The sequence below is a fragment of the Aquarana catesbeiana genome, linkage group LG08 (genome assembly GCF_042186555.1).
Source record: "Aquarana catesbeiana isolate 2022-GZ linkage group LG08, ASM4218655v1, whole genome shotgun sequence".
In the NCBI taxonomy this organism is placed as follows: Eukaryota; Metazoa; Chordata; class Amphibia; order Anura; family Ranidae; genus Aquarana; species Aquarana catesbeiana.
Genome location: NC_133331.1, coordinates 308,970,667 through 308,995,489, shown reverse-complemented (window position 1 = coordinate 308,995,489; position 24,823 = coordinate 308,970,667). Strand labels below are relative to the sequence as shown.

The following is a 24,823-nucleotide window of genomic DNA, read 5'->3' as shown; positions in this document are numbered from 1 at the left end:
GACTGGTGGGCACTGCAAGTCACCACTGCAGCAAAGGGAAGGTCTGCATTGTGCAGATCATGACATTGTAAAACATACATTACACCATCACTTTCAGAGTCTATCAAGTCTTTAAGTTCCACTCCAGGTCTTGGCTCTGGAGACCCACTAGAGCCTGGACCTGGTACACAGTCAGTTTACTCCCTGAATTCCCAATATGCACTGAGTCCTTAGACCAGCCCTTCTCAACCTTTTCAACACAGAGGAACCCTGGAAATAGTTCTCCAGTCTCGGGGAACCCCTGCTAAAAATTAGAAATCTACAACTCATGATACAATATTGTGATGGTCAGTGGGAAGAATGGTCCTTACACTTGTGGTCATTGGGAAGAAATACCTCCTTACAGATAGCTAAAAAGATCAATGGTGTCGGTGGGAACTTATCTGAGAGGCAGAAATGGCCCAATGCTAAAGGAACCCCTAGCAACCTCTGGAGGAACCCTAGGGTTCCACAGAACCCTGGTTGAGAATCACTGCCTTAGACAGTACTTTATGAGAATGCGGGGCCTCAGGTGGAGTTGTAGGTTCTAGGGGGGGGCTGAATGTGGCTCATAATGGGCTACCAACCGCCCCAGGTCAGTACCCAATAATACATTAGTGGGAATGGCATCGGTTACTCCCACTACTCTCATTGCTCTCCCAACTCCCCAGTCTAATTAAACACAGGCATGGGGTACGTAAGGGGTTGATGCTCCCAACACCTTTTACACTCATGGTCTTACCAGGAATAAGATCTTCAGTGCTCACTAGTTCAGGGTGAACTAAGGTAACCTCTACCCTGCTGTCCCTTAGGCCAGTGGTAACTTTGTCACCCGCAGGCTGCAGAGAGACCACCTGCATTCCTGGAAGCACACAAGACAGTAGGCTCTGTGGGGGTTGGCTTGGTAGGTGGGGCATCCTTGTTTTTCTTGAGGCAGAACGCACTGAGGTGACCCATCCTGTGGCATAGAAAACATCTCCAGTTATCCACAGCTGCTGGTGTCGCTCCTGAAGGTCTGGGTACCTTGGTCCTCTGGCTGTCCTGAGAAGATGGACTAGCTGCTTTTCCTCCTTTCCAGCTGGGTGCAGTTCTCCTCCTGGTGTCAGACATTGTGTTAGTTGCATAGGCGTGGGCTATTTACGCTACTTGATCCGTTGTCTTAGGATCTTGGTTCAGCACAAACTACAGGACCTAATCTCAACAGAAAATGTTCCTTAGCTCCTGCAGAGTATCAAAGGTGCTTTACAAACACTCCCTTCAGCCACTGCTGGAAAGCATTGAACAAACTGCAAACAATGTCCAGGTAGCTGCCATTAAGACCTGGATATAATGTCCTAAAACGCTTGTGGGACATCTCTGACAAGAGTTGGTAACGTTTAACAATGGCCTGGCTAATGGCCTCAAAGTCCCTTTCTTGGCTCTCTGGAAGACTTGCAAATGCATCCAGGGCTTTGCCTTTCAGCCTTGGTGTGAGGTACTGTGCCCATTGCTCCTTGGGCAGGCAGTACTGACAAGTCCTTTCAAATTGCTGTAAGAAAGTGTCAGTATCACCATCTTTGTCAATGGATGGGAACTTGTCCATGGAAATTGTGTGTATGCGTTCTTCCCTGGACTCCACATTACCAGCAGACCTGTTCTGCTGCAGCAGGAGTTTCACTAGCTCCACTGACTGACTTGCAGAACGAGCTGGAGATTAGCCTGCAAGGATGATATCTGGGCTTCAGGTAGTCCTCCTAGACATTACCTCCATCCACATCCTGTGGAGTGAAGACTGCTGCTCATTTGAGGTGTCATAAGTAACATCCTATGACTCCATAGCAGGGGCTTGCGGCTCCCTGTCCTTCTCAACCAGCGCGCATGGTCTTTCCTCAGGTCTCTTGTGGTATGGATGCTTCTGGCCTCAAACAGGTTCAGTAGGTCATCTCGGCTTTGCTTCAGGTAGCTGATTACTGATCACCATTTTGCACAAATAAAAGATAAAAAAAAAAAAAAAAACAAGAGGGGGTGGGGAGAAAATAGCCAAGTATGTCTTTTACAAAACAGTCACTTCTGTAGGTCAGTCACTTCTAGCCAGGTTCCAACCTATAGTACACGAATTAAAGGTGTTCTAAAGTCTCATGGTTTTTCACCTTAAGGCATTCTATGCCTTAAGGTGAAAAACCTTCTTTGCTGCAGCTGCCTCCCCCGGAGCCTTTCTTACCTAAACCCGATTGTTCCAGCGATGAGCACGAGCCCAGCAGCTCCAGGTCCTCATTGGATAGATTGATAGCAGCAGGAGCCATTGGCTCCCGCTGCTGTCAAGCAAATCCAGTGACACGGGAGCCAGGGACAGGGCCGAGTCTTGCTGTCTGTGTCCATGGATGCAGCAGCAGGACTCGTGAGCATGCCCACATGGGTGAGGAGGAGGAGGAGCCAGGAGCGCCACCGGGGGACCCCAGAAAAGGAGGATCGGGCCGCTCTGCGCAAAACCCTTGCAAAGAGCAGGTAAGTATGACATGTTTGTTATTAAAAAAAACAAAAAACCTTTCCAATCACTTTAAACGAGTAAACCATGAACTAATGTACTAAGCAGATCCCGCTCACTGCTGCCAAAATGTCAAGGACTCAAGCCCAAGTTGACTAGATAACCAAGGCCAGGACCTTGACTGGGGTAGGAGGGAATGAGGGGGAGCTTACTTTGAGCTAGTAAGATTGGCTGTGATACCCTTTTCATAGCTGCACTACCAATGGCCACCACTAGAGGGAGACTCCATTCCAATCCAGCTGGCTGACCACTCACGGGCAGATACAAATATTACATGCAATCAGATGCACTCTAATGCCGCGTACACATGAGTGGACTTTACGGCAGACTTTGCCCGGCGGACTTTTCAACGTACTTTATGACAGACTTTCCGAATGAACAGACTTGCCTACACACAATCCACCAAAGTCCGTCGAATTCGTATGTGATGATGTACGACCGGACTAAAACAAGGAAGTTAATAGCCAGTAGCCAATAGCTGCCCTAGCGTGGCTTTTTGTCCATCGAACTAGCATACAGACAAGCGGACTTTTTGATCGGACTCGAGTCCGTCGGATAGATTTATCCGCTGGAGCCCACACACGATCGAATTGTCCGACGAAATCCCGTCCGCCGGGCAAAGTCTGCCGTAAAGTTCGCTCGTGTGTACGCGGCATTAGGGTTGGGGAGCAGTCCATCAATAAGCACACACTTCTAGGATTCCTCAAGATATCCTATGAGCTAGAATCCTTCTGTTAATCACTCTTCTCACTGTCCACACCAGACACACAACTCACAGTAGCTTGCCACCACATAGCGGTTTGTCCACTGACTAGTCTGTTAGGCAACCATACACAAACACAGATCTCCTTCTGGCAGATCTGGCAGTTTACAATCTGCATGCAATCTGCCAACACACAGTACAATTGCATACAGATCAGCAAGGAACCTAGACCGAGCACATAGACACTACAACAATCTCTCTAGGGATATGAGTTCTAGCTTAGTAAATAGAAGCCAATTTAATATCCCGAAAGTGGGCAGTGCATAATATACTGTATACACAAAAAGAATAAAAAAAGACAAAAAGGACATACACAGTTTGGCTATTAGCTTTAAAAATAAAAAGCATAAAGCCAGAAATAAAACTTTTAGCAAGTTTTATCCTGTGACGGGAGCATGTCAGAAAGTGTAATTTACCAGGTTTGAACTAGCTCCATGTGAATCACACCATCTCCATATCTCATGCTCCTCAATGTATTGAGTGATGGATGTGGGCTGGACTTTAGCCCTTGGCCCATCAACTCTGGGGGGTGTTCCCTTCCCAGCCCGCTGGACGATTCTGTCTTTAAAAGTGACTAGAATTGAATGAGCCATGAATGGTTCTAAAAACTGGGTCAGGGGATAGGATTTCCAACACTAGAGCATCGGTCCTACTGCAACAAGACCAATCATCACTTGGCTATCGTGAGCGGGCCACATACACCGGTTTTGGGGATCTTTCCTGCATTCTATCCATACTACGCATACAATTTTATATGCACTCATTTTCCAAAATGTGTACAATCAGAAAGAATTATTTCCATCTCTCTGCAACTAATATTTTAGTTTTTATGAGTGATAAAGTATATCCCTCTGATCTTTGACATAAGTCGATGACAGGTAGTCATCTGGGAGCCCTCAGGGTGCATGTGCCCCTTCCCCTGCTTGGACTGCAGACAAGTTGGCTAGATCTTCCCTTTGAGGCTTCAGGGAGGTGACAGTTTGTTTAGCCTTATCTATCTCTACAAGGATAAACCTGAATTCTGGGAATTGGCAAATATAAGTCTTGGGTGGTGGATAGTGGAATCTGATACCTCTCTTCATGCAAAAATCCGGGTCACAATCCTGCGCAATGTCCTTAAGTCTCTTTCGTTCAGCTGACCATGTCAACCGCACTTATGCTTATCAGATGACGTTTTCCCGGAAACTGTATATGACCTTTGGTACTGTACCTTGTGGCACCGCAAATAAATTGTCAACTTCATTCACAGAGGCATCAGCTAAGCAGGCACCAACAATTTGCCCTCTTTGAAGCTCAGTAAGCTCTGACATGACTCTGTATTACTAGTAGCACACACAGTGAATGACAAAAGTACGGCTTCTGTAACTCAATAATAAAAACCCTGATTCACCTCAACCACCCCCATAACAATAAACCAATAACACAACTTACTGTACATACCAAAAATATAAATGTTTTTTTATATCTATATCAAGACAAAAATTGAGTCAACATTAAAATCAATATCAAACAGACAAAAATATACATACCATAAAAACACGATGACCACCTCCTGTGAACATAATATAACCACAGTATCAAAACCAATATTTGTGAGATAAGGTATAGTACCCCCAGGCTTAATGGGCCCCTATGGGGGAATACATGTAACTGGATACATGCAAGACACCAAGGTATATGGCTAGTGATCCTGTGAAAAGGGGCTGTTCATAAAGGATCCTTGTGGTTAAAAATAGTAAACACAGTTTATGGATCCAATGAATGCTCAAGGGAAGTAAACACAGTCCAAGCGGAAAATGATGGTTGTGACAGTGGTCCAGATGGGGTATCAGGATTTAAGGTTGTAAAGGATTGGATAGATGATATCAAAGTTCTGCTGTAAACCACTCTGTATCCTGAGCTGCCTCCCTCGCACTGTATAAATAATCCACAGACGACATCACATTGTGCAATAGAACTACAAATTCTGGTCCCGTAGGGACCAGTTGTAATCCATAATAGAAATACACAAGAGGGAAATGACCAGCTCCAAATGTATGTGTGTATATTTATCAGATCCCGTAGAGCATCATTGTCCTGGAATGAGTAATGCCCCGTACACACGGTCGGACTTTGTTCGGACATTCCGACAACAAAATCCTAGGATTTTTTCCGACGGATGTTGGCTCAAACTTGTTTTGCCTACACATGGTCGCACAAAGTTGTCGGAATTTCCGATCGACAACAACGCGGTGACGTACACCACGTACGACGAGACTAGAAAAGGCCGGTTCAGAACCAAGCGCGGCACCCTTTGGGCTCCTTTTGCTAATCTCGTGTTAGTAAAAGTTTGGTGAGAGACGATTCGCGCTTTTTCAGACTCGTGGCTTTCAGATCGTTTTCTGACGTTCAGTTTGTGCTTGTGGGTTTGTATCTGCTCTTCAGTGCGTGCAGTCAGTTCGTATCAGAGTTTTCTGTGTGATCTTGCCTGCTCGTTGCTGTTTTTCAGGTCGCTCTTCACAGGCCTTGCTGTTCTTCAGTGCGTTCTGTTACTTCGTTCTGAGCAGCCGACCGTTTTCTAGCCATGTTTCGTATGCGTACTCCTCGTAGAGTTCGTGCTGTGCGGGGGCTTGGTGTTGGGGTCCTGACCTTGACACAAGTCCAGTCCATGAACAGGGTGAGGAGGAGTTCATGGACCAAGAATTGGTTGCTTCAGCGTGACCAGTTCTGTCATATGCCTTTGCTCCGTGAGATCCGTGAGAATAATCCTGATGATTTCAGGAACTTTCTCAGGATGACGGACCCCGTGTTTCACCGTTTGTTGGCTTCGCTGACCCCCTATATCAGCAGGCAGGATACCTGCATGAGGCAAGCCATCACTCTGGAGCAGAGGTTGGTCGCTACCTTGCGGTATTTGGCCACAGGGAGAAGTCTGCAGGACCTCAAGTTCTCGACAGGCATCTCCCCCCAGGCTCTTTTTTGTGGACATTTACTGCTTGTGTTTGTTTGAGCTGACCCTGACAGAAATGTGTGGAGTGCAGAAAATGTCGTGATTGTGTAACCTTATACAAAGCACTGTTGGCTGTTATTTACTAAATGCAAAGACACTTTTCACTACAAGTGCACTTGCAACTGCACTGAAACTGCACTTGTAGTGCAAAGTGGATTTCCCCTTAGGAAATAACCTCCATTTTCTCATAAAACAACAATTACATCACCCCAAAAGTGTTGTAGCATTGAGACAATAATCCACACATTCTTGATGAACAATCTTTTTATTACCTGCACAATCACATGCGCATTTACCAAAGGTTTTTCTGACAAACCAACATGTTTGTTGTATAACAATTTTTGTGGTGTCATTATCTAAAATCAAAATGTCCATTTTATAGAAAACAGGCATGTGTAAAACCAACAAGAAAGACACAAATCTTGATCTTACAAAGTTCACATTTGGTAGAACTGGAAGGCAATATCAGACATGAGTATTTAGGAACTGTGTTTGATATTGCGTTCAGATGGGGGGAAATCACCCCTGGCAAAGCCAAATTTGGAAGATGCACACAAATTTCCCAATGTCAACATGTGCTAGCTGCCATCACGGGGGATCAAGGGACGTGTTTTGGGGGAGAAAGCCCTTCCTCACCGCTACTTTATTATTGAGGAAGGGGTTGCACCCCCAAAACGCGCCCATTGATCTCCCGTGATGGCAGATAGCACATGTTGACACACTGTGTGCATCCTCCAAATTTGGCTTTTGGGAAAAATCACAAAAACATTTCGCACATTGTAGCAGACAAAAGAAGAAAGTGATTTGGAGGGGCTTTAAACTCGCCCCAAAACATCAATGATGTTTTTATATTTTGGAATAACATCATTGATGTTTTGCTTGATGTTTTCCAATTGTAAATTACACCCCATGATCTCCCCGATCACAATCTGGGCACTTTCTGATGTGAAAGGATCTTCATCCACAACCTCATGATCACCTAAAAAGAGAGGAACCCCAAAATAAATTAGGTGTAAAAAATATGCCGCCATCCATCTCTTATCTGAGCCTGTGGTCGCAGACACTCACCTGTTGTGGTGACTACTTCCACCACGTCTTCATCCTCCTGCTCATCTTGTGTTGGGGGGATTTCACCTTCTTCCAGGGGGGGGGGCTCTGGTCTCCTCACATGAGGGGTGTCCTCCAAGTCTTTTCTCCCCTATGTAAAACAAAAATGGTATAATTAGCACACAGATATTTGATGGCAGAACTATATAAAGATGAAACATTGCTTGGAAGTGGGGTACAATGATATATTTTAGCAGAGTTCCAAGATGTAGCTTTTTTAGTGCCCTTTATCAAGCTGCAATACTTTACCTGTTTAGTACAAGCTTCACAGATGTAGCCCCCCCTATAGTATACACTGGAGCACCTGTGTGGCCCCCCTAATAAAAATGGTGTTCTGGGGTCCCACACTAGTGCTCCAGTGTCCAGATGTGAAAACAGCTGCTCAGTGTCCTCTCCTTACACACAATCTAGTTTGCATTTCATTCTAGTAACAAAGCCATCTATACAACCCAATTCTTTGAAGACAAGTATAGGGCCTCAAAATGGTGGCCAAATGCATATGGCCTAAACAATGGTATTTTCTAGTCCGCAAAAAAAATGTGTGATCCGAACGAATAATGTGCCCATGAACATGAAAGTTGCCATTTTAAACTGTACAACAGTTCCTAAAAGCACATGGAGCAGCACGAACGTAATAAACACAAAAAAAATAGGAACACAGCACAACTACTTACTTTTTTTGCAGCACTCTCCGGATCTTTCTGTACTGCTCATGTTCTCGTAATTTCAGGTCCGACCACCGCTTCCTGAGCTGATCTTTCGATCGTCGTACCCCGAATTTCCGGTGCAGACTCCTGACCACTTTCGCCATGATCTTGGCCTTTCGGACATTGGGGTTGGGGTAAGGCCCATACTTTCCATCATAGTCGGCCCTCTTCAGGATGTCCACCATTTCCAACATCTCCCCAAAGGACATATTTGAGTCCTTTAATCTCCTTCTGGATCTGGACGTTTCAGGCTCCGGCCTTTCCTCCTTCTCCTCGTTGCTCCAATTCTCAGGATCCTGCTGTCTCTCCGCCATGTGCTCTTCCTCCACTGCGCCGAACGAAAAGGGGCGGGGAATAGAATAGAAAGAACGTCAGGGGCGGGTGGAGTTATACGCATGCGCAGTGTGTATAAATCGTAACGCGCGCGTCTTACGTACGATCTGTGAGCGGAGGAAGGAGCATCGGAGACGCCGATCGTGCTAACGAAGGTAGGATCTAAACTTGGCCCTATACTACTTCGAAATTGAAGCCTATATTGTAACAAGATTAGGGGAGTTTGGCCTGACATTAGGCTTTGTCTTGTGTTGTGTCTTGCATAGAAAATGGATGGGTTCAACGACCACAATTTCCTGCCCCTGTTCATAGGCAAGTACAGGGAGCTGCCCTGTCTGTGGCAGGTGAGACACCCCCACTATAATCACAAACAGAAGAGGCAGGCAGCGCTGGAGAAACTGCTGGAGTTGGTGAAGCCAGTGGTCCCCACAGCAACCATCCCTTATTTAAAAGCTAAAATTGGTGGCCTGAGGAGCACTTATCTTAGGGAGCGCAAGAAGGTCACAGATTTCCAGAGATCCGGAGCTGTAGCAGATGACGTTTATGTCCCCAGGCTGTGGTACTATGAGAGACTGCGATTTCTGTCAGACCACACTGAAGTCAGGGAATCCCTCTCTACTCTTCCTTCCACGCTTCCTTCCACCCCAGCTGAGGCTTCCGATGTCCAACCTGGGCCTTCCAGCCAGGAAGAAGTGGAGGAGCCCAGCTGGAGTCAGGTATAGCATTCTTCTACAGATTTCTGGTCAATCAATAAATGATGTTTATTAGATGTTATTATTGATCACTAATTGCTGATTGAAAAAAGTGTTTTACATATCAATAGACAGTAGTGGGCACCCAAAATTGGGACAAGAATGAAAACTGCTGGGCTCAGAAGGATAGTCTGTTATATTTGTTAACATTCAATTTGCAGCAGTCAGGAGGTGAAAATTGTGTGTGATTGATGAAAAAAAAACTAAAACTATGTCCCTTTTTCATACACAGGAAGACCTCAGCCAGGAGGAGGCTGTGGAACGTGGCAGTCAGGAGGAGGCGGGGATTAGTGGCAGCCAGGAGGAGGCGGGGATTAGTGGCAGCCAGGAGGAGGCGGGGCTAAGTGTCAGCCAAGAGAAGCCTGGGACCAGTCGCAGCCTGACTGAGTCTCAGGTTCCTCCCCTCCGCCTGCCATACAAAAGGGCCAGGAAGGCCACTCCGAGTCCCGTGCAGGATTCAGCATACAGGCTGATCCAGGAGGCTTCGGCGTCCCTCCGAGCCTTCCCCAGTCCTGAAGATGCCTTTGCCTGCATGGCTGCCACAAAATTGCAGGGCATGCAGGAGGGCCAACGCAAGATTTCTGAGGACCTGATTTATAAAGTCCTACGTAAGGGGGAGAGTGGGGAACTGACACACAAGACAGATGTCATGGAGAGGGACGATCCTCCTCCTCCTCCTCCTCCTGCTGCCACAACTCCACCACCACAGCCAAAGCCTGTAAGGAAGCGTGGAAGGAAGACCAAAGAGTGATTGCCCTGGGTTCAGTCTGGTCTGACAGAAGATGCAGTCTCTCGTATGACCACAGCCTGGGGACACACATGTCATCTGCTGCTTTCCGGATCTCTGGGACTTCTGGACCAGACTGCCCTCCCTTAGATAAGGACTCCTCAGGCCACCAATTTTGCTTTTAAATAATTGATGTCTGCCCTGGGGGTCCAAGGCTTCACCCACTTCTGCAGTTTCTCCAGCGTTGCCTCCCTCATTGTTTAGTTGTGAGCCCTTAATAAAATATTTTTCGGGAAATTCTACTCTCCTGTGTGTGTTTTCATCCAAAAAGGACAGTTTGTTGGTGACGATTCAGGTACATTTCTAAAGTACAATGTGAAATTAACAAGGGACAACAACACCAAACAATCTCCTACAGATTAAATAGAACAACATATTAGTGGTGTTGTGGGAACTTGTCACCAAAAACACACAAACATTTTCGGGAATACAAATCCAAATCACCAAAAAAAAATAAAAAGAGAAACACAAAAAAAATTCTACATTAAAGTAAAAAAACCTAAAAAAAAAAAAAAATGTTGTCAGATGTGAGAAATCAAAATATATTGAGGGAATCCCGATAAATAGTAACGAAAAAAGTTTGTGAGAAGTGTGTGTGAATATGAGCATCAAAACTACTTAATTCTTGTCACATTATAAAGAAGAAGAGAGTGCGCTGTATTAAACCATTTTGAACATTGCAGTGTGACGAAAGTGCTTTATCCATTACGAACGCTAAGTTTACCAGAACGAGCTGTCCCGTGTCTGAATTTCTTCTGAGCATGCGTGGCACTTTGTGCGTCGGAACAGGCCACACACAGTCGGAATTGACGCGATCGGATTTTGTTGTCGGAAAATTTTATCTCCTGCTGTCCAACTTTGTGTGTCGGAAAATCCGATGGAAAATGTCCGATGGAGCCCACACACGGTCGGAATTTCCGACAACACGCTCCGATCGGACATTGTCCATCGGAAAATCCGACCGTGTGTACGGGGCATAAGGAAATCTTCCTTTAGCAGGATATGTCGTTCCTTGGGTGTCAATATGAATGAGTTGTCAAAAACAAGAGGTGGTCAATGGGTATAGCCTGACCGGTTTCGTCTGTCTCTGCCAGCTGCTTCAAAGGCAAGATTAAATGTGGTCCTGTTGCCATGTGCATCTCCCGGGCTTTAAATGGCTACTGTGGCATGCCTCCAAGCATGCCGCGCCCGCGTCAAAGCATATCACGTGCAAGCTCACCATAATGGGATATGCGTAGTGGTGTCATCACCTCAAATATTGGGCGGTGCCGCCACACATCCCACATGGCAGCGCAGGCGCACTCAATAGTGTCACTATCTATAAAGTTATACAGATTCAACATTAGTAAGAGTAATGTAAGTCTCCACAAGAGGGAGTCAAATCACATGTGACATATCCATAAGGCCCAGCAAGTCCTGAAACAGCAACAGGGCGGCAGGACCCACTCCCCAAATCAAACACTTTGTTGAATGAAAATAGAAAAAATTAATATACAATAACAAAAACTTAATATGTACAGTGAGTTGAGAAGAAAAAAAATTGCACACAATAAAACCCTCATTACTTAAAAAAAGGGGCAAAACTTAAACAGTCATTTAAGCCAGGGGCCTTAGTGGCCTCCAACTCCCAAATCCAATGGGCTTCATGTTGGAGAACTAGTTGATCAAAATTCCACCCATTTAATCCTGGGGGATCACTTTAAGAACCCAACACTTGAGACAACGGGGGTCCCCATCATGTTGTAAACATACATGTCTAGCCAATGAGGCCATCAGATGGTAAGTCTCAATCTCATAGATGTGTTCCTGGAACCGTTTACGAACAGGTCTAATAGTCCTCCATACGTAAAATGAGTTGCAAGAACATATAATTACATAAACTACCCCCAAAGGGCCTCAATTGGCTTTCTGTCTACATTGCAGGAGTCTCCCCGTAGGTAGCTGTAAAGAGCCACTCTCTATCATGTAGGGGCAAAACTTGCAGCTCCCACAATGAGTCATACCTGTGCTTACAGAGTAACAGGGGGGTTTCCAAGTGATGTAACTGCGTTCCAGAAGGTCGCTGAGTGAGTGTGCTCTTCTGTATACCAATTGAATTAATCTGATAATTAAGGCTACGGATAAGGGGGGGGGACATTGTCTTGATGGATCAGATGAGATATTTGAGAATAGGTCGACGAATACTGAATAGTAGACAGTAGTATACTACCATACCTAAAATTAATCTGGAAAGGGATCAAAAAAGTTTATTCACTATTCTTGATCGCGCTCTAGCCACCAATTTAATTGACAAAGAAGCAGTCAAATAACTTAAAGTGGGCTTTCCGAAGGTGCCAGCATTTTATGCACTTCCAAAAGTTCATGAGTCTATGGACAACCCTTCAGGCCGTCCCATTATCTCAAGGGTGGGATCAGTCACTGAGAGAATCAGTGAATACATAGACAAAATTTTGCAGCCATTTGTATGGAGTCAATTTTCCTATGTGAAGGATACTTCCCACTTACATACACTTTTACATGATATGACTTTAGCAGAGGACACACTTCTAGTAACACTGGACATAGAAGCCCTATACTCTTCCATACCCCATGATAGGGCTCTATGAACCATAAGTAAGATTTTGGACAATAGACCATTGGATAAAATGGATCACAATAGATTGGTTGTGAAACTGTTGGAATTCCTGCAAAAAAATAACAAATTTCAGTTTGACGGTAGGCGTTACTATCAGGCCCAAGTCACAGCCATGGGCACGGAATGTGCCCCGGCTTATACTAACATCTATTTGGGTGATTGGGAGAGTTGGCCCTTTAATGGAGGGGGTGGCTTTGTCAGAGTGCCTGTCCAGGATTTTATCCTGGTACAGGTACATTGACGACGTCTTCATTTTTTGGTCAGGTACTGAGAAATAATTGAATTCATTTGTGAGGAATCTGGGTGATAATCCTTACAATTTGAGTTTCAAATGCGATTTACATAGAGAAAAGGTCACATTTTTGGATTGAACATTATCCTTAGATGAATATGGACGTATTAAAACAAAACTATATAGAAGGCTCCTGGAACAGGTAGTCAAGTGGATTTTTCTGTTGGGGACACGCATCCCTACAGGCATGAACCATAGATGGGATGTGGATCTATTTCTCAAATAATATCATCCTATCCTATTTTAGTTGTATTGTTCATTTTACACTTGTCGCCTGTTCCTAGTGAGCTCTTTCTGTGCCTGTTTTTTATCTCTCTTTCCTGCCACTTCTGGTTAATTGTTTATTTTTGACATAACCTTTCAATAGTAGTTCTGTCACTTATTTTGCTCTTACATTGTGTCACTATTAAGTATTTTTGACTTAAGAATATATATTTTTTCTTTTTTTTCCTCTCTTCTATTTTTTTGGAAGAACAATGTTTAAACATCTTATGCAGCAATTTCTATAATAACCTTTTTTTTCACACTTTTCTTATATTTTGGAGCTCAACATTTTATATCCCCTTTTTTCTTCTGGCAAAAACATGTGTAGTCACCATCCACTTGAATGAGTGGTGGAATCAATTAAATATGTTAATGATCTGTGGTATCAATTTGATATGCTAATTGGTCAAAGGTGGAGTCTGTGTAGGTGTATATATATATATATATATATATATATATCTTACTATATCTATTTCAAATTAGCTACGACTAAGGCTATTGCTGAAACTCATCAGCATTTTACTGTCCCTCTGATGTACCAATAAACAACACTTTAAGGATTTCAGTGTTGAAAAAAGGAGGGGTGTGGAGGCGCCAACTGTGGTAGCTTGTTTATGCAAAAATAAAAGTTAGTGTAACAATTACACTTACTGGTTCGCAGGGTGGAGGTGTTTCTTTGAGATTTAAAAGTGTCCTGGGATGTGCTGTGATCTTGTTTCCGGCTCAGATTTCATTCCTTCAGGCGTCTGGGTGTGGAGTCTGTACACAGGCTGAACCACTGCATCCAGTGCATGGAAAGCTCCACGCTGACCACTCTGGAGTGCAGAAGAGGAAATTACGTCACTGATGCACGGCAAACGTCCAGGCTGGTGTTGGGGATAATGCAGGGATAGTACAGGCTACGCGCTCGGGGCTCACAGCTCCTTCTACTGGCCGTAAAAGGACGTTTTTTTCTGTACATGTAGAGTTATATGTCATATACACTTGCCATATACTTTTTTGTACTATTTTATGAATTTTACATCTTTACATGTCATTAAATACATTCTTTACTAATCTCCTCCACAATGTCCTTAGTCTCATTCAAAGTCCCAAACTCCCTTATTCTTCTCCATAGAATGGGAGATCCTGCTTCTCTGAACCATGGAGAAATACACTCCTCTATATGGGAGAACTAAAGGACTCCTCCTATAACACAGGTGGACACTAATGAGAGGCAATGATGAGGGAGTGGGGTGCTCCTGCCCAAAATGATTTGGTCAGAATCCATACAATAGACAAACAAAATATTTGGGGGACACACCCTAAAAGATGCATTAAAGATGGTGCAGCCATAAGACCATAAAACAGAACAAAATATTACAGGGCACGAATGCAAAAAATGACATTTAACTCCTGCAAGGCTATTTAAAACACCTGAACATTTTCAAAAAATATGGGGATTTGGTCACACCATATTGCTATATGGTGCTTAAGCCCACTTACTGCAACAAAATACCCCATTATTAGTGGGTCCTACACTATTTATAGAATAAATAACGCATCTTTTAGGGTGTGTCCCCCCAAATATTTTGTTTGTCTAGTGTATGGATTCTGACCAAATCCTTTTGGGCGAGGAGCACACCACTCCCTCATCATTGCCTCTCATTAGTGTCCACCTGTGTTATAGGAGGAGTCCTTTAGTTCTCCCACATAGAGGAGTGTATTTCTCCCATGGTTCAGAGAAGCAGGATCTTCCATTCTATGGATAGCGTAGGACCCACTAATAATGGGGTACTTTGTCGCAGTAAGTGGGCTTAAGCACCATATAGCAATATGGTGTGACCAAATCCCCATATTTTTGGAAACCGTTCAGGTGTTTTAAATAGCCTTGCAGGAGTTAAATGTCATTTTTTGCATGTGTGCGCTGTAATATTTTGTTCTGATGTAGTTAAATAGACACCACCTGAGTGCCATGTGATGGCAACCGGAGTGTGCCTGCATGGTGCTGTGTGTGAGGATGTATTGGAGGCATCCCAACTATATAGTGCATGCATTAGTTGCTGAGCATACCCCATACCCCGATGCCTGTGAAGCACAATGTGCATCACACTGCCTTTCCTCAGCCTACTGCAGGCTTCTGCAGAAGTGCCAATCCCCCTGTCTAGAAAGCACAGCACGTGTTCCACCACACATCACCCTCCAGCTTATTACCCAGAAACAGAGAGCGTCCAAGAGCACCGGAGAGCAGCAGATGCACAATGCCAGTACAGAGAACAAGTAGGGGCAGATAAAATACACGTCAGAAAGGAATTTGTAAGGCAGACAATGAAGCAAAGCAGCACAGGGACTGCACAGGGGAAAATGCAGCTGAATGGCAAAAAAGACTCAGATACCACATGGCGGAACAGTCAGCAGGATCACACTCCATGTAAGATGCATATTTCAATGAAGAAGACCCCAGCAGTATAAAGGGGTAAAATGCCTCAAAATCAGCTGGTATTCAGAAGAACCAATATCCAAACAAGAAAAACTCGCTGCTCCAGGTGAGATTAGATGCCTGATGATCTAGACAGGTGCCCGCCTAGGCTCGCCTCCGCATGCAGTCAATAATAGAAGAAATGGCCGCACTCCGTACTGGATCAAAATTCTTGTTTATTCAGAACATCCCAAGTGTTGACAAAAGACGCACTTGGAGTGTGTGAAATGCATCTACCAGCTTTCTGTCTTTTGTCAACACTTGGGATGTTCTGAATAAAAAAGAATTTTGATCCAGTACGGAGTGCAACCATTTCTTCTATTATTCAGGAGACCCCTTTAGAGGCCCATCACCAAATCTTTGCACCTTACATTTACTGAGCTAGGTAAGTCTTCCTCCTTGAAAAAGGATGAAAAAAGAAACATATCTGATCAGGTGGACTCAATTTTATATATTTATTTATACTCTCCTGAGGAAGTTGAGCAGAGGACAGAGTCAATCCATGTGTGGTGCCATGGAAACGTTTCCCACACTAAAAACAAAAATATGGCTTCTTCTCTGTGTAAGATCTTTGATGTATAACAAAGTATGAGTTCCATATATAGCATTTTCACCATTCAAGACAGGAATAAAGCTTCCCCTGCGTGAGGTCTTTGTGTGACATGTTTTGTTTTCTGTGGATAAGATTTCTCAGTCAGGGCAAGAATACGGCTTCTTACCTGTGTAAGAGCTTTAATGTATATATAACAAGGTCTGATTTCTGTAAAAAAAAAAAAAAAAGGCACTAAAATCAGCGACATGGCTTCTCCCTATGTGAAATCTCCGATGAGTGTGAAGATGGGACACTAGCGAAAAAATCTTCGTCACTCAAGGAAGGAATTTAGCTTCCCACCTCTATTAGTTATTTGATGTGTAACAAAGGTTGGTTTCCGTGAGAAACATTTCCCATATTAAGAGCAGGGATGCGTCTTTTTACCTGTGTGAGATCTTTGATGTCTAGCAACGCTTGATTTTTCTGAGAAACATTTCCCACACTCAGGACAGGAATACGGCTTCTCGCCTGTGTGAGATCTTTGATGTCTAGCAACGCTCGATTTTTCAGAGAAACATTTCCCACACTCAGGACAGGAATACGGCTTCTCGCCTGTGTGAGATCTTTGATGTACAACAAGTCTTGATTTCTTTGAAAAACCTTTCCCACACTCAGCACAGGAATAAGCCTTCTCAACTGTGTGAGATCTTTGATGTCTAACAAGTTCCGATTTCATCGAGAAACATTTCCCACACTCAGGACAGGAATATGGCTTCTCACTTGTGTGTGATGCGTGATGTCTAACAAGGGTTGATCTCTCTGAGAAACACTTCCCACACTCAGGACAGGAATATGGCTTTTCCCCCGTGTGAGACCACCGATGTCTGGTAAGATGCGATGCCCGCGTGAAACATTTTCCACACTCAGAACAGGAATATGGCTTCTCGCCTGTGTGAGATCTTTGATGTACAACAAGGCTTGATTTCTTTGAAAAACCTTTTCCACACTCGGCACAGGAATAAGCCTTCTTAACTGTGTGAGATCTTTGATGTTTAACAAGTTCCGATTTCATCAAGAAACATTTCCCACACTCAGGACAGGAATATGGCTTCTCACTTGTGTGAGATGCGTGATGTCTAACAAGGGTTGATCTCTCTGAGAAACACTTCCCACACTCATGACAGGAATATGGCTTTTCCCCCGTGTGAGACCACTGATGTCTGGTAAGATGCGCTGCCCGCGTAAAACATTTTCCACACTCAGGACAGGAATATGGCTTCTCACTTGTGTGAGATGCGTGATGTCTAACAAGGGTTGATCTCTCTGAGAAACACTTCCCACACTCATGACAGGAATATGGCTTTTCCCCCGTGTGAGACCACTGATGTCTGGTAAGATGCGCTGCCCGCGTAAAACATTTTCCACACTCAGGACAGGAATATGGCTTCTCACCTGTGTGAGACGTTTGATGTCTAACAAGGGTTGATTTGTCTGAGAAACATTTCCCACACTCCAAACAGGAATATGGCTTCTCACCTGTGTGAGATCTTTGATGTACAATAAGGTTAGATTTCTTTGAACAACATTTCCCACACACAGCACAAGAATATGGCTTCACACCTGTATGAGATCTTTGATGTCTAACAAGGCTTGATTTCTCTGAGAAACATTTTCCACACTCGGGACAGAAATACGGCTTTTCTCCTGTGTGAATCTTCTGATGTGTGTAAAGACTATACTTCTCTGAAAAACACTTCCCACACTCGCTACAGCAATATGGCTTCTCCCCTGTGTGAGACAACTGATGTCTGTTAAGATGTGATGCCCGTGAAAAACATTTTCCACACTCAGGACAGAAATGCGGCTTCTCTCCTGTGTGAATCCTCTGATGTGTGTAAAGCCTAGACTTACGTGAAAAACTTTTATCACATTCAGGGCAGGAGTATGGCTTCCCCCCTGTGTGAGCACTTTGATGTATAACAAAGTTTAATTTTGGGCCTGCTTCTGTGTGAATCCTCTGATGTGTGTAAAGTTTGGACTTACGTGAAAAACTTTTATCACATTCAGGGCAGGAGTACGGCTTCTCCCCCGTGTGAGATCTTTGATGTATGACAAGGGTTGATTTCCTTGAAAAACATTTTCCACACTCAGAACAGGAGTATGGCTTCTCCCCTGTGTGAGCACTTTGATGTATAGCAAAGTTTAATTTTGGGCCTGCTTCTGTGTGAATCCTCTGATGTGTGTAAAGTTTGGACTTACGTGAAAAACTTTTATCACATTCAGGGCAGGAGTAAAGCTTCTCCCCCGTGTGAGATCTTTGATGTATGACAAGGGTTGATTTCCTTGAAAAACATTTCCCACACTCAGGACAGGAATATGGCTTCTCTCCTGTGTGAATCCTCTGATGTGTGCAAAGAATGGACTTACGTGAAAAACTTTTATCACATTTAGGGCAGGAGTACGGCCCCTTCCCTGTGTGAGATCTTTGATGTATGATAAGGGTTGATTTCCTTGAAAAACATTTCCCACACTCAGGACAAGAATATGGCTTAGTCCTCATGTGGGACCTCTTATGCATGTAAAGATGGGACAATTGTGAAAAACATTCCCTGCACTTAGGACAGGAATACAGCTTCTTGCCTGTATGAGATCTGGCATGTATGAGGAGTTTTAAATTTTTAAAAAAACCTTTCCTGCATTCAGAACAAGAATGAAGCTTCCCACCAGTGTGAGCTCTCTGATGTACAATAAGACTTGATTCAGAGCTACAACTTTCCCCACATTCTGTACCAAGAATTTTCTCCATCCCCTTATTTCTTGCAACATTCCTCACAGTACAAAGTTGCTCAGAGTCAAGAGGATTTGATGGTCTATCCAGACTGTGATGTTCTCCATCCGTAGTGGGGATCATTGATTTTTCTTCTGCACAATCTCTTGTGTTGTCCCCATTTTCCATATTACAGCTTGGAGATAAGGTGAGATGATCCTTTGAGGGTTCCTCGATGGCCTGTCCTAAAAAAAAATATATAAAAAACATGATCAATAGATACACGAGGGTGAGTTCACCAAAATCAAGATTCCATCTGGAACAGGTAGATTTTAGTGAGTAGATGTTCTCTGTGGATGTCTCAACCAGCTGTGACTTCCCCGCTTCAGTAAAAAAAAGAACCTTTGGTCCTCGCAGATTACTTCTACATTTACACAGACTTGTCAGAAGAGCAGGAACCAATGGAAACTGGGACCTGCATGCTCTTCACACAACCACAAGCCTAGGCACTGGGTCATGTGATCTCTGCTAATGAGGAGGTTCAAAGTTCAGACTTTCAGGCCCTTTTGCATAGAAAAAGTGACCATAGGCCTAGCACTGGAGGGTGTTTGGAGAAGTATTTTCTGTTGCAAATATAAGTGTTTCTGTTTTCTATATTCCTCCTTACTTTTCATCCCAGCAAGACAGTTAGTACTAGTTAGTTCAGTCCTGGTTAGACCCTCCCTGTTTCTTTCATGTTTCCTCAGTTAGCGTTAGTTCTGATAAGAGACAGGGACACTGTCTGTACCACAGCTAGCTTAAGTTGGGGTGGATTCAACTTCTGTGTAATGGATTTAATGGAGTTGTAAAGGCAGAAGGTTTTTTTATCTTAATGCATTCGATAAAAAACCTTCTGTGTGCAGCAGCCTCCCCAGCACCCTCAAATTGCTTACCTGAGCCCCATCTCTCTCCAGCAATGTCCACAAGTGTTCTAGCTGTCCAGAACTCTCCTCCTAATTGGCTAACTGGCTTTGATTGACAGCCGCAGGAGCCAACGGCACCGCTGCTGTGTCTCAGCCAAACAGGGGAGAGAAGGCGAGGGGCGGGTCGGGGCTCCATGTCTGAATGGACACAAGGAGCTGTGATTCGGCTTGAGTGTCCCCATCGTAAGCTCCTTGCTGTGGGGGCACTCACCAGGAGGGAGGGGCCAGGAACAGCGAAGAGGGACACGAGAAGAGGAGGACCCAGGCTGCTCTGTAAAAAAGCAACTGCAGAGAGCAGGGAAGTAGAACATGTTTGTTATTTAAAAAAAAAAAGAAAGACTTTACAATCACTTTAAGCTGACTATGGATGGTGTCAAATCAGCAGGTGACCATACTGTCCAGACTGACTGACATAAAGCAGCATTTGGAACTGAACAGTAGGGTTATTATGTACCCCTTCGTCATTCACAGTGGGGGGGCAGGAACTGAGGGCCCCTATATTTTTAAAGAGGGCTGCCAGGTTCTGATAAATCTTTGCCCACAGACCCCCACAATCACTGGGCTAGGTTTGTGGGGAAGAGAACCTTGTTCTCATCAACATGAGGATTTGTACCAGGGCGGCCACTCACACAAAGTCCTCCCCCCACCCATTTTTAAGGGCATGTGGTCTGGTATTATTCAGGAGGGGAAAGGGAGTGCACACGCTTCTTCCTCCTTTCCTTTCCTGCCAGGCTGCATGTTCAGATAAGGGTCTTGTGTTTATTTTCAGGAGGCACCCTTTTTTTTCCATGTGATCCCCATTAACATCTATATCAGATGCTCATCTAGGGTCAAAAGGGTCTTGTATAAATGAAGGGAACAGGAAACAGATGTAAGCGTAAGTCATCATTTACCCGCATATAAAATGGCATATTTTTCTTTGTAAATAGTATACATTGTATAAATAAAATATTTCTATAGCGTCTTTCTCCATAAAAGACTTTAATCATGTTATTATGTCATGTAGCCAGGTGCTGGCTAAATTGCCTGTGTCATCGGGGGACACTCTGTAACACCAGCCACAATGAGGCTGTTCCCTATAGTGCTCAGCCTAGACACTGTATTGTCACATCCTGAACGCAGAGTGAGGTTTAAGATAAGAGCAATGGATCTTGGGACATGTAGTCAGAAGAGCCAAATTTAACCTGGAGTCAGACTCTTGTTGACTACAAGTTCCAGCCTGCTGCAGGGAGAAAACAGAATGCTGGAGGAGGTGATATATAGGCTGTGCTGGGAAGGAGTCGCTCTCTTGGGACCATGGCCTTCAGCTGCAAGCAGAGCCCCAGACAGTTGGAGGAGTATGAGACAGGACTGAGGCCTAGGCAGCCAGGAGAGCATCCGGCGTGTGCGTGTGAATGCATCCATCCTCACCAGCTTCCTGTCGGTTCGGTGACAGTTGGGGGTCACGTAAAATGCCCTCAGTACAGATCTCACTGTACTTAACAGCGCAGCAAGGCATGAGGCCCGGGAGCCTCCATCTGAGCACAGATTCTTCAGGAGCCTGCTTCAGGATCCGTCCCTTCCTATTCCCTTGAGCCTGGTATCATCTGTATTAGTGAGCGGGCAGAAGCCCACCCTCTATATACCCTAGAGACACTGCATGCAGACACCTTTACCCATTTGATTTGCACCGAAGTTCTAACAAGGAGATACTTGCACTTGCTACTTACAGCATTGGAGCAATTTTACAGGACTCTATTTTTAGGCCCTTGTTAAGCTAGCTAAAGACACAGAACCTCTACACCACAAGGACTTCTCAACCACCCCCCCTCACTTAAAGGGCTTGGTGCATAATATCTACACCCATTTAAGGGGAACTCTTCCCAAGAGTTCTAGTGTTATCTTTCTGGTTGGTTTTAGATTTGTGTCACAGAGTTTATTGGGCCTGTGGCACCAGGGATTAGAGGGATCAGTCTGATATAAAAGGTCACTCTCCTTCCTTTCATACCTGTTGTCATAGCCTCACTCTCAGGTTTGACTGATTACTTCTCTCAACTTTAGTAATTTTTATATGCATTGCAGTTCTGTGTTAATTGGAATAGTATTATACTGGAAAATAATATCCGCCTAAGCTTTTACTGCCCTATATACTTAACCACTTGCCAACCCGCCATATAGCAGAATGACAACAGCAAAGTGGTTGCGATATCCTGACCGGACGTCATATGACGTGCCCAGGATAACACAGCGGTCGCACAGCACGACGATCGGAGGTGCGGTGTGTCAGTCTGACACACCGCACCTCCGATCGTGGTATAAACCTCTGACAGAGGCTTCTTACCATGTGATCAGCTGTGACCAATCACAGATGATCATCGCGTGAACCAGGAAGTGCCAGTAAACGGCTTTCCTCGGTTCACGCTGACAGGGAGAGCTGATCGGCAGCTCTCCCTGTCAGAGGGGGATCTGTGCTGATTATCAGCACATTGATTATCAGCACAGCCCCCCATCAAAAGGTGCCCATTAGCTGACAATCAGTGCCCAACACCTGCCAGCCTGTCCCCATAATAAACGCCAGTCAGTGCCCCATGTCGCCTATCAGTGCCCATCAGTTTTTTTTTTTTTTAAATTGTTGGTCTTTTTTCGTTTATAGCGCAAAAATTAAAAACCGCAGAGGTGATCAACTACCACCAAAAGAAAGCTCTATTTGTGGGAAGAAAATTATAAAAATGTCATTTGTGTACAGTGTTGCATGACTGCGCAATTGTCATTCAAAGTGCGACAGCGCTGAAAGTTTAAAATTGTCCTGGGCAGGAAGGGGGGAAGTGCCTGGTATGGAAATGGTTAAAGACCTTTACAGTAAATACACTTGGTTACTTTATCGCAGTTTGGTGTCTGTGTGATTCCATTACTAACTTTGAAACATGTCCGAACCCAAGGTAACAGAGGTGCGGGAGGTTTGCAGGGTCAGAGCAATCTTTGGGGTCAGTCATCTCTTAGCGGCTCTCACTGGGTGGCACTAGAGTCATTTTTGCAATTAATGCTCCACGGCAAATGGAAATTTACATTTATTTATTTTTTGGTACATGTATGTCACCCAGGGCAGAGCCCAGCCCCCCATCAGTTTTACAATCCCTTGCCTATTAGCATAGAAAGTGACCAATACTGATAATATTCAACTCCAATTGACTTTTGGACTCAGGATCGGAACTTTAATAAACTTCGTCCAAGCTTCCCCGAACCGGACCCAGTTATAGCTCATCACTATACATAAATCATGCCTGAATAAAAAAATTGTGTCTACAGCACAGAGAAGGGGGTTTATCAGAGAGAAAAGAAGATCTAATGTGCAGGACAGATATCAGTACAAGGAGGGGACAATTATCAACCTATGATGTCATTCATCTCCCGCCCTGCTCTGGACCAATCAGTGTGCAGCAACAGAGCAGAGATAACAGAAGAATATATTATGGCTCACCTGTGCTGATCTCTGTAGGAGTGTCCTCCTCTTTGATTGTCCTCATCATTCCAGCCTCCATCATATATTGCTGATCATCCCTCGCATACGTCTCTTCTACTTCACCCTCAACCTTCATGTTCATCAGATCTTCAACCTAAACCAACAGAATGGCAGAAAATACCATCAAGGATGCACACCCATGGAGACTCACTAACCGATGTGAGGACCTTGGATAGTGGAAGAGGAATGAGGAGAGAGCTTACTCTGAGCAGGTAAAAAAAAAGTGCTATAAAACCATTATCACAGCCTGCAATACCACTAGCCACCACTGAAGGGTGACTTCTCCCAAATCCTGGTCACATACAGGAAGATATAAATCTTGCATACAATCTGGTGTAAGAGTTGTGGGGCTACTTAGTAATTCCCGGACACTTCAGAGAGTCCCCAAGCTATACTATAACCTAGAATAGTGACATATTCACTTTTCCACTGCCCCCACACACACCAGACACACGATTTAGGGTAGCTTGCCACCACCTTCAGTTTGTAAGCTGACTGGTTTACTAGGGAACCATACACACACTCTGATTTCTGTCGGCCAGATACAGTGGCTTATACACACTGACTCTAATCTGCGTGCAGATTCATACCGATTAACAGACACTGTGCACTGTGTAACACAATGCAGCAATCACTCTCTAGGAGTATGAATTCTTAGTTTAGTATGCAGAAGTCACTAATTCCAAGCATTTTATAAACCTGTTAATCGCTAAATTAATAAGTGTAGCCCCGGTCAGCAATGCTAGCAGAGAAGAGAGACTACATATTTGCTCCTTTTACCTGGCCCTGCTGTTTCTTCAGGGACCAAAGATCTTTGGTGGTGGGAGTGTATAGCTTCGGTTAGCAATGCTAGCAGAGAGGAGCAGCTGCAGTTTCACTGTTTCTGCTGCTGTCCCTGCTTGTGTTTACAGAGGAACAGGCACAGCTGTAATTGGACTCTGTTATTACAGAGGTTTGTGCAGCCTGTTAAGTCCACCCACCACACAGGAAGAGTTCCATACAGACTAATTTTGCTTTGTCGATTTACCAGAGTAACTACAGATCCCAGAGTAATTAAAGTTCTGAGGAGAGGAAAGGGAGGAGACTTGGTCCCAGGTTGAGCGAGGTGCAAGGAGGACATTTAGAGAGAGAGAGAGAGAGAGAGAGAGAGAGAGAGAGAGAGAGAGTGTGTGTGTGCATCTGGTCACTGGCAAGACATTAACCAGATCTAAGATGAGAGAGGCACCACAGAGAACACACCCTGGTACTTAGGATCATCACTCACACAAGTTCCCGACCCTCAACTCCACCTACCTGATCATGGTGAGTGATGGTGTCATCTTCCTGTGTGGGATCCTGGGAATACAGAGGATGGAGACTTCTCTCTGGTGGGTTCACATTACTGGATCCATCTGTAGGAAATACACACTGACTGAATACATTGTTTCTATGTGT

The 24,823-nt window shown here is 44.4% G+C and overlaps 1 protein-coding gene across 5 annotated transcripts in view; it reads right to left on the bottom strand.

Moving 5' to 3' along the window:
• The window catches only part of LOC141105049 (uncharacterized), a 167,620-nt gene that overhangs the window by 66,882 nt on the left and 75,915 nt on the right, over window positions 1–24,823 (bottom strand). The window lies entirely within an intron of this gene.